At 38.1% G+C, this 9,018-nt stretch overlaps 1 pseudogene across 1 annotated transcript; it reads right to left on the bottom strand.

Moving 5' to 3' along the window:
- Positions 1–6,646: 6,646 nt before the first annotated feature.
- On the bottom strand, positions 6,647–7,583 carry LOC311486804 (transcription factor HES-5-like; annotated as a pseudogene). Its single transcript has 2 exons — positions 7,470–7,583; positions 6,647–7,356 (listed from the first exon to the last, which is right to left on the bottom strand). The product of its transcript is annotated as a transcription factor HES-5-like (transcript).
- Positions 7,584–9,018: the final 1,435 nt, after the last annotated feature.

The raw sequence follows: 9,018 nt of genomic DNA on the forward strand, positions 1-9,018 counted from the left end.
TATATATATGTAATTAGATAACTTATCTCTATTTTTAGCAAGTAAAAGCCAGAAAAAATTGATGATTTGTTTTGGGACATATCAGGAAGTTTCCATTTGGAACTTCAGACTCCCTGTTGACCTTTGTCTCTTCAGGGCAGAGGTCTGGATCTATTGTCCTCCAATGGCTCTGTGAGTGGGTTTCCTCTGGTTTCCCACACTCTGTCTTTTGACTGCTTTCACTGGAGGAACAATAGAAGTGTGTCTCCTTACCCATCACATCAGGAGACAATAGTTATTTTAAAGTTAAGGCATTCCACCACCTGGAACCGAGGACTGCTCTAAAATGATGACTGAGCTATTTGTTCATCTTGATTCTCAAGTAGAGGTGCAATGAAAATATCTCCACTAGCTGTGATCACTTACATCCACCTTCTGCATATAAATAGAGTGACATAGATAATAAGACATTCATTAGATTTCTCCATCAGTCCATCCAGACTGTCCTCCTCGAATAAACGACCACATGAGTCGTGTGTACAACTGCGAATTACGACCTCATGTTACGTTTCAAAGTTAAGCGACCCCTAGCGGTCGAGTAAATATCGACACTCCGGTCACAGTTGTCGTTTTGCATGCACCCAAATTACGACTCGCTGTTACGTTTGAGGGTGAGTAGCTCTAGAGCTGTTAATACGTCACTTAATTAAGTTTTAATATTTTTTCATACGAGAAAGTAACCGTGTAGATCTCGAATATGTGATCATTTTATTCAAATAACGCCTGTTTGGAAGTTTGCTCGGACGTTTTCGGAGAAGTGAAGCGCCACCTGTGGAACCGGGAGCAGCGGTTCATCTCAGAGACGAGCGGCCGGCCTCCTGAGGTGATCGGCCTGTCAACCTCCGTCGTCATCCCGGGGTAGAAAACGAGCCGATTAGTGTGAAAATACTACCCACACCCTCAAAGTGAATGCTACTAATGCCGTGTTACTCAATGCATTCGTTAAACCTGGTACATTTTAAACTGTATTATTAAAAGAAGGCTTATGAGATCGACAGAAAGCTTAGTGACGTAGTCGGTTTCTGCCGCTCAACCAAGCTACAGCAAAGCTTCATAATATTTTCAAATAAACGACTCAAATGCAGTGTTGTGTGTCATTTCTTAACTTAAAGCAAATATAATCACTGCCATTACAAGTTCGGCTGTAGTAAATATTTCATGTGTTAAGCAGATAAACCAATCCTAACCCTATTTACTGTTCTATAAAGCCGGAGAACCAAACTGCATTGCTTTTTGGCGTAAATCTCTATTGGGCGGTTCTAAACACATCTTAAATAAACTATCTTTACTTTTTCTTAACATATATCAACTTAAAGCAATGTCATCACTAGTTCGGCAATACTAGATATTCGATGTAATCAGTATCTATATATATATATATATATATTTTACAACCCTATTTTAACATACGTGTTTGAAAACGGAAAAACTACAAATATCACGTGACTTGGTATCAAGCTACATGTTGCAGCTCAAGGGATTTGTAGTTTCTACAACGATTAGTGATTTCCTAGAATAGGAGGTTATAAATAATAAAATAAATACATAGCCGGGGGTTTAAGGGTGTGGGAAACACATTTCTTTGACCAGAATTTAAGTATATAATTGTCAAGTGGGTGAAAATATGTTTACCATTTTGAACAGCGCCCCCACTTTCTTTCTATATCCACTAGGTATAGTCACACAGCTGAGTTCATAAGCTTTCTAGAACACTTTGTCCCATGTCTATAGCCCCTTTTGATGCAGAATTAACAGCCCTTCAGATCTTCTCAGAAGTCAGGGTTCAAAGGTCAATAGTTCAAAGAAGGAGCCATTTACAATCCTCTAACTGACATATGTTATCCCCCAGGTTGAGACCTTTCCAATGATATCTTTATTATAGTCCTACAACAAAGTATGGATTTTCACATTTCATGGACACAGCTGTGCACAGGCTTAGATTCAGAGAGCCTTTTGCGGGCTCAGCCCATGAAATAAGGATTTTTTTAATTTATTTTTTTTAAATAACAGCGAGAAAAATCATGTAAGGTAATCATATCTGACAGATTTACAACTGAATTAGTAATTTACATTGTATCTGCTCATTTGTTTTTGCCAATTAATTCCACCAGACATCTTGAACCTGTGTGAAAACTAACATCGCAACAGCTATTTGTCAAGGGACTTTGAGTAAATCAGTTACACATACCTTTGTTATGTTGTCCAATAGGTCATTTCTGACATCTGTGTGTTTCAATGAAAAAACAGCATCTCAACAAAACACTAATAAGGATATGCGATAGGGGCATTCCTTGATTTCAGAATATTGTAACTTCTATCCTCACTTATAGTGTAACTACAGATTCACGGCTTATGCCTTTAACAATAAATGTTAATCAAAACTAAATAAATTCTGAGTGATTAACAAGCAATATAAGCACGAAAATTCAGCTGATGGGTAAGAATGTACTTCTCGATGACATGGGCTTGTCTTTTATGCTGGCTAAGCTACTGTAATGGGTGTGATTGGATGAAGTTGTCTGTTAACCCCTCACCCTTTTTTAGTGAAAACAAACCTATTCAGGCTGCTAATTTATAAACTGTAAACAATCGTGAAACTGAATTGAATGGAAATGAACACAGACAGAGACAGGTGGCAGGTATTTTATTTTAAAACATTACCAGACATTAACATTTATCATTCATGTAGCCTGCCTCCTCAAAGATCAAGCAAAACTGATCATAAAGCATTTATATCAAAGAATATATAATAACTGATTTTTACTCTTGTCATCAATTAAAGGGGAACTCCGGCGCAAAATGAACCTGGGGTTAATAACACATGTGTACCGAGTTCGACCGTTCTCTGGTATTTGTTTTCATGCATTTGTTTTGTTAGTCAAATGTGACCAGTTTTCTTGCAAACCGCTATTTAGCGTATAACGCTAGCCTTCGGGGCACACCGACACATAAAAAGAATCGCTATTTCTATACCACTAACAAGGCTCACAATATCACCACACTTACACGGTAGCATAACTAGGGTCTCTACATGTAAACCGAAGCATTGAGAACTTTGCAAGTATACAGGCAGTTTATTAAAAAAGGAATACAGTACCGTTCGCATCCAGCTCGCTTATCCAGGCGGGCGCCATCTTGGGGAAACTGAACTGTCTGTTGCCGGAAGAAAGCACTGAGAGCACTGAACGAAGAGAATTCAGTTTCCCCAAGATGGCGCCTGCCTGGATAAGCGAGCCGGACGCGAACGGTACTGTATTCCTTTTTTAATAAACTGCCTGTATACTTGCAAAGTTCTCAATGCTTCGGTTTACATGTAGAGACCCTAGTTATGCTACCGTGTAAGTGTGGTGATATTGTGAGTCTTGTTAGTGGTATAGAAATAGCGATTTCTTTTTATGTGTCGGTGTGCCCCGAAGGCTAGCGTTATACGCTAAATAGCGGTTTGCAAGAAAACTGGTCACATTTGACTAACAAAACAAATACATGAAAACAAATACCAGAGAACGTTAGAACTCGGTACACATGTGTTATTAACCCCAGGTTCATTTTGCTCCGGAGTTCCCCTTTAAATACCAGTCTGAATCAAACAATAAAAGCTAATTATTAAAAAATAAACATTTCTATACTTGAACATTTTTGATTACCACAGTATGGCATAATCCTCTGTCAGTCTCCATAACTGTCATACAACACAGCAACAATAACAAACAATGCAACACAGCAACAACAACAAAATCAATATGAGACAGTAACAGTCTATTTCAGGATGTTAGCTTTGAATGTTGTCTTTTGGCTCACAGGAGTTTTTCCACTTTGTCCCACTGCAAGACAGACAGATAGACAGCATTAAGTATTACTGTTAAATTGTTTGAAAATGATTGGAAAATGTACAATTTCCAATGACACATTGATTCCTCAGTTATGCAGGCATTTTGTAATACCTGGTAAAATGATCCACATTCTGTATATGTATGCAACAGCCTATATTTGAAGATGACGCGATAAATTAGTGTAGCCAAGTCAGATAAAAAAGTGCATTATGTAACACAGTATGCATGTAGTACACAACGTACATACTATGTAGTCAGGCACCTACAAGGTACAAACATGTCATGTTTTCAATTTGCAGTATAACATTACTCATAATGCTTCTAACATCAGAAATATAATGTACTGCAGAAACTTATGTCAGAATTTGGTTTCCCACCACAAATCATAGTAGTTGTTCCTTAGTGACATTTGCTGTACTTACCTTACAGTTTTTCTCAATTGCTAAAACACAATTTCTGAAACCTTGCTCCATTTTCTCAAAACCTTAAACACAAACCCTCAGCTTCAAGCACGATTTACAAAACCTCTGACTCCTCTTGCAAAATCAAACTTTCGCCTCAAAACAGTTTTACCTGTGCCCAAAATGAAACTTTCGCCTCAAAACAGTTTTACCCGTGCCCAAAATGAAACTTTGGCCTCAAAACAAATTTTACCCGTGCCCAAAAAGAAACTTTGGCCTCAAAACAGTTTTACGTGTGCTCAAAATGAAACACTGCTCTCATATAATAAACAAATTGCTCAAAATGACATACACTATCAAGCAGTCAGTAAACAATACACCTTGTTCAAAACATATAGTTCTCAGGGAGAAGTACATTTTTAATCTCAAAACAAATTTCATATGTTTCTGTCATTATACAAAAAGCTCAAAATTGATCAGAAATTACTGTTTTGCTCTTTGCATTTTTTTTTGTTCTTCCTCCTTCTTGTACCCTTATTTTTACAGTGCTGTACCCTGCATCTCAAAAACTTCATCTCTGTGATACTGTAATTCTTGTTCTTTGATGATATGAACCTGTAACCAGTCGAAATCTATTGAGCAGTCAGTACTGAAAACAAATGGAAAGCACAATGTTCAGGGCCATACAATTTGTTTATTGTACCATATACAACCAACAACATGGTCTATGATTGTTGCTCGAATTTCATCGGATATTTCCACTCTTTGTCTTCCTCTTCCTCTTCCTCTTCGTCCTCCTCTTTCTCGCCCTCCTCCTCTTTCTCCTCGTCCCCCACCTCGCATACGCACTCGTCCTCGTCCTCTCACATAAATTCTTCTGTCCATTCTCACACTCTCTCATTCCCACTTTCAACAACCTGTTTGCTCTCTGAACTGGCTTATATTGGTTGTCACATCATTTGAAAGAAGTGAAATCAATTTTGACTGATTGTGTTCAATCAATGACATTTCTGCTCTCTTTATATGTAATTGTTGCCACTTGTGTTTACCAGTATGGATGACATGTGCATTAGAGTGCAGAATGTGTTTTAAGAATGAGAATGTGTTTAGAGTTTTGCTAAACCATGTGAAATGGTTTAAGGTATTGACAACAGACTGAACAGTTAGCTTAATGAGTTCAAGCAACTGAGAACTTTCTTCAGCCAATGGATTTTAGTGTTTTAGCAACTGAGAAAAACTGTAATTCGTCCAACTATGACACCGTGGTGGATTAATCCCCGCAATCTGCAATACTCTCCTGTTACCGGTAGGAGCGCTATTTCAAGAAACGCTCCCATGGGTCGTATTCGACAGCATGTACACACGACCTATATGGTCGTATAAGTTGGAGGGCTTGTTGGTCCATCTGAAAACATAATATTCTTAGATTTAAACTAAAACAAGGCTGCAGGTGTATTTATGAGAACACACTTATCTTCCAGATGTGAATCCTGATGTTGGACAGAGAATTATAGACTGATATTGCAGCACTCTGTTAGTTATGTTTGAAGAATGTTAAAAAAGACACATGAAGAAATGATCCTTAATCATAGTGAAACAAATAGGCTTTAGAAGAAATGATATATAAACACAGACATGCATTAGATTTCAGTGATTTTATTATTCACATGAACTCAGTTCATGAAAACTCCAACTGGAGTCAGATGGACGTGATGATACATCACAACAATAACTTGGTGACATCTCCAAGACTCTGTACTCAAAATGAGTGGAGGAACAGTCGTCTTTACAAAAGACACAAACATCATGAGAAGAATCATCATTCAGTTTGACATAAAACATATTTCAAATTAAACACAATCTGCACTTTATAACAAAGACAGAGAGAAAGCTGATCTTAGAACAGATCGAATTAAAATCATCACAAAGTGATGTAAGCAGGTTAAAACCAAGTGAAGTCAATACATTTTCTATAAAGAAAAGTTCACTGTCTTTATTATCCACACAGTTTCATGTTATTAGATATCCTTTAAAAGAAAAGGAAACAAATACATTTAGATCTTAAAACAGATCAGTGCTAAATAATCAAAGAGCTTAAAATTAAGTCAGTTTCAAGAATGTCCAGAAAAGGGGCAAGTAAATGTTTTTTTTGTCAAAATAATAAAAACTCAGGAAGTAATACATTTCATTTTATCATGTATCACCACAAAGTGATGATGGAATACAATCACAGCAAATGATCATTAGCTTTACTTTCATTTAAACCTAATAAATGACAAAGGTTCTTTCTTAATATGAAAGATAATGTTTTCTTATTTCACTGTTTCCATAGGAAATGTTTGTTTTTTAAATAATCAACCTTCTGTTCCTACAGAAGAACATGTCTTTAAATTTCATGGAATTCAGTTCCTGTAATCTTGGACCAACATGGTCTTTTCATCTCGTCTGTTGCATGACAAGATGTTTTCTTTCTTAACATGAAAGATATTGTTTCTGTGATTTCCTCAGGAAATGCCATCTTGCAGAAAGATGAAAAGCACTGATATAAACCTTCTGTACATACAGAAGAACAAGTCCATAATATTTCAAAGCATTCAGTCCAGTAATCTTTGACCAATGTGGTCGTTTAAATTTAGTCTGGTAGTAACTCCAGTGTGTAGGTGTCTACCACGGCCTCCAGAGGGAGCTGTTGACTGGACTCTTGTCTTTGGTGATGCTGGTCTGGACTGTGGAGCTCAAAGCGGAGAAGTCACCCTCTCTCAGGTTCTTCTCAGAGGAAGACTGCAGCTTGTTGAAGTGGTTCATCAGTGTTCTCTGGGACTGAGTGTTCACCTCCTCCTTGGATAGGAAGTGCACCACCTGTTGGACACACCTGGAGTAGCCCTGATCAACAGAGTCCACAGCTTGGTGCTGCTGCTGCTGATGCAGTCGTCTCAGGAAGTAAACTGTCATCACCAGGATGTCTGCTTTCTCCAGCTTGAGTCTGGCTGCTGTTTGAGGAACTCTTGACCCAGGAGAGACTTGAGCTGCTCAATGCTGCTGTTGATTCGCTCTCTGCGTAACTTCTCCACCAGAGGCTTTCTGAGCTGCAGGAAGAAGAAGAAAGTCATTAATCAACTTGTTCTGGAGTGTAGAGTTGGTATCAACAAGTACAAAGCTTCATCAATGATGTTTGAGTCTCTATGAATCTTCAATTTACCTTGTGGGTCAGAGTGAGTTGTTCCTGATAGTTGGTCATTGCTGCAGTGATTGTAGGTGCCATGTCTGGATCTGTGTGTTGTAGAGGTCTCTGTAGAGAGAATCTGATCTCTGCTGGCTTCGTCCCTCCTATTTATACTCCCACATCTCCATATGAATGTGTGGGTCTTGGTCTGGTTGATGTTTCCCACGGTGTGAACCAATCAGAGAGCTGGAGAAAAGAAAAAGGAAATCTGGCCTGACACATGCTCAGTGGTCATATTAGTGGGTGACAATAGTGAGATCTCAGGGGAACAGGTGGAGGAGGTCTGTGTAGATCTGGGAAAGTGGTGACCCTGTAGAGAGAGCTGACCTGATGTCTGATGCTGGGATCAATGACTTTGACTGAACACACGCTCATCATCTCATTACACCTATGAAATCACTCTTTAGATGGAGTTCTGTTTATTTTCTGGAGAATCTCTATCATTGTCTCTATCAAAACATTCATCCACCACTTGGTGGTTTTATGTTTAGATATCCTAATATTTAGAATAAGTTGTAATATCATAATTGTCTTTTGTATATGGAGTCTATGAATTATACACTTTCAGTTGTGTAATTTCCAAATTCTTCTATTTAAGAAGAAAAACAAATCAGTATTATCAGTGCTGTGTTTTAACTGAGACAAAGTCATGTTGTCCAGATGTAACAGGTGTGTTTTCTGTCTTGTGGTTTGTCGTTGGTGTGAGCCGAAAGTTTCTCTCAGTTTCCCACACTCAGTCTTTGAATGATGTGGTCAGTGCACTACAAAAGGACTTTGAAAGGAGCTTTTGTGGTGTTTGCTGGTCGTGTGCTCTAACAGAGACAGAGCCTGACGTCACCAACCATCTGGAGGGAAACAACGTGATTGGCTGCCTAAAAGATTTGATTTAAGTCATGAAATACAGTTAAAAATAGAACTGTCATTAACAACCATACTGATTTTTTATCTACTTCATAAATGTTTTGCTTTAAAACATTTCTAAATCTACGTCAACATTAGAGCTTCCGAAATGAGGGTAAGAGGTTGGGACAGCTGGTTCTGAAGTGTGCCAAATCCCAGAGGACAATAGTCTGCTGCTGTCGTGTTTAAGGATGCTAATCAAAGTCATCTATGACTCAGTTGTCCAGAGCTTTCACACACTTCGTCTACCGAGAGAATAATCAGTGTGTGCCATGTTACAGTTTTTTCCAGTTGCTAACAAGCATTTGTCCAATCAGTTGTCACATTTTCAAAACTCTAAACACAATTAGCACAGCATTGGTCTTTTGTGGCCATACCATTCACACATTTCATGTCGTTTTCACACAATATGCAGTCAGTGAACACATTTCCACAATGCTTACATTTTCTTACAGTTTTTTCCAATTGCTTAAACACAATTTTGCAAACTAGGTTGGTTTTATCAAAATGCTAACACAATTCACCACACACCCAAACTGCAAAATACCTCATATATCCTGCAAAATGAAGCACTGCAACCAAAATCAAACTTTTGCACCAGATGGCACATACTTCATTCGTATTA

This window comes from Chelon labrosus, assembly GCF_963514085.1.
Source record: "Chelon labrosus genome assembly, chromosome: 4".
In the NCBI taxonomy this organism is placed as follows: domain Eukaryota; kingdom Metazoa; phylum Chordata; class Actinopteri; order Mugiliformes; family Mugilidae; genus Chelon; species Chelon labrosus.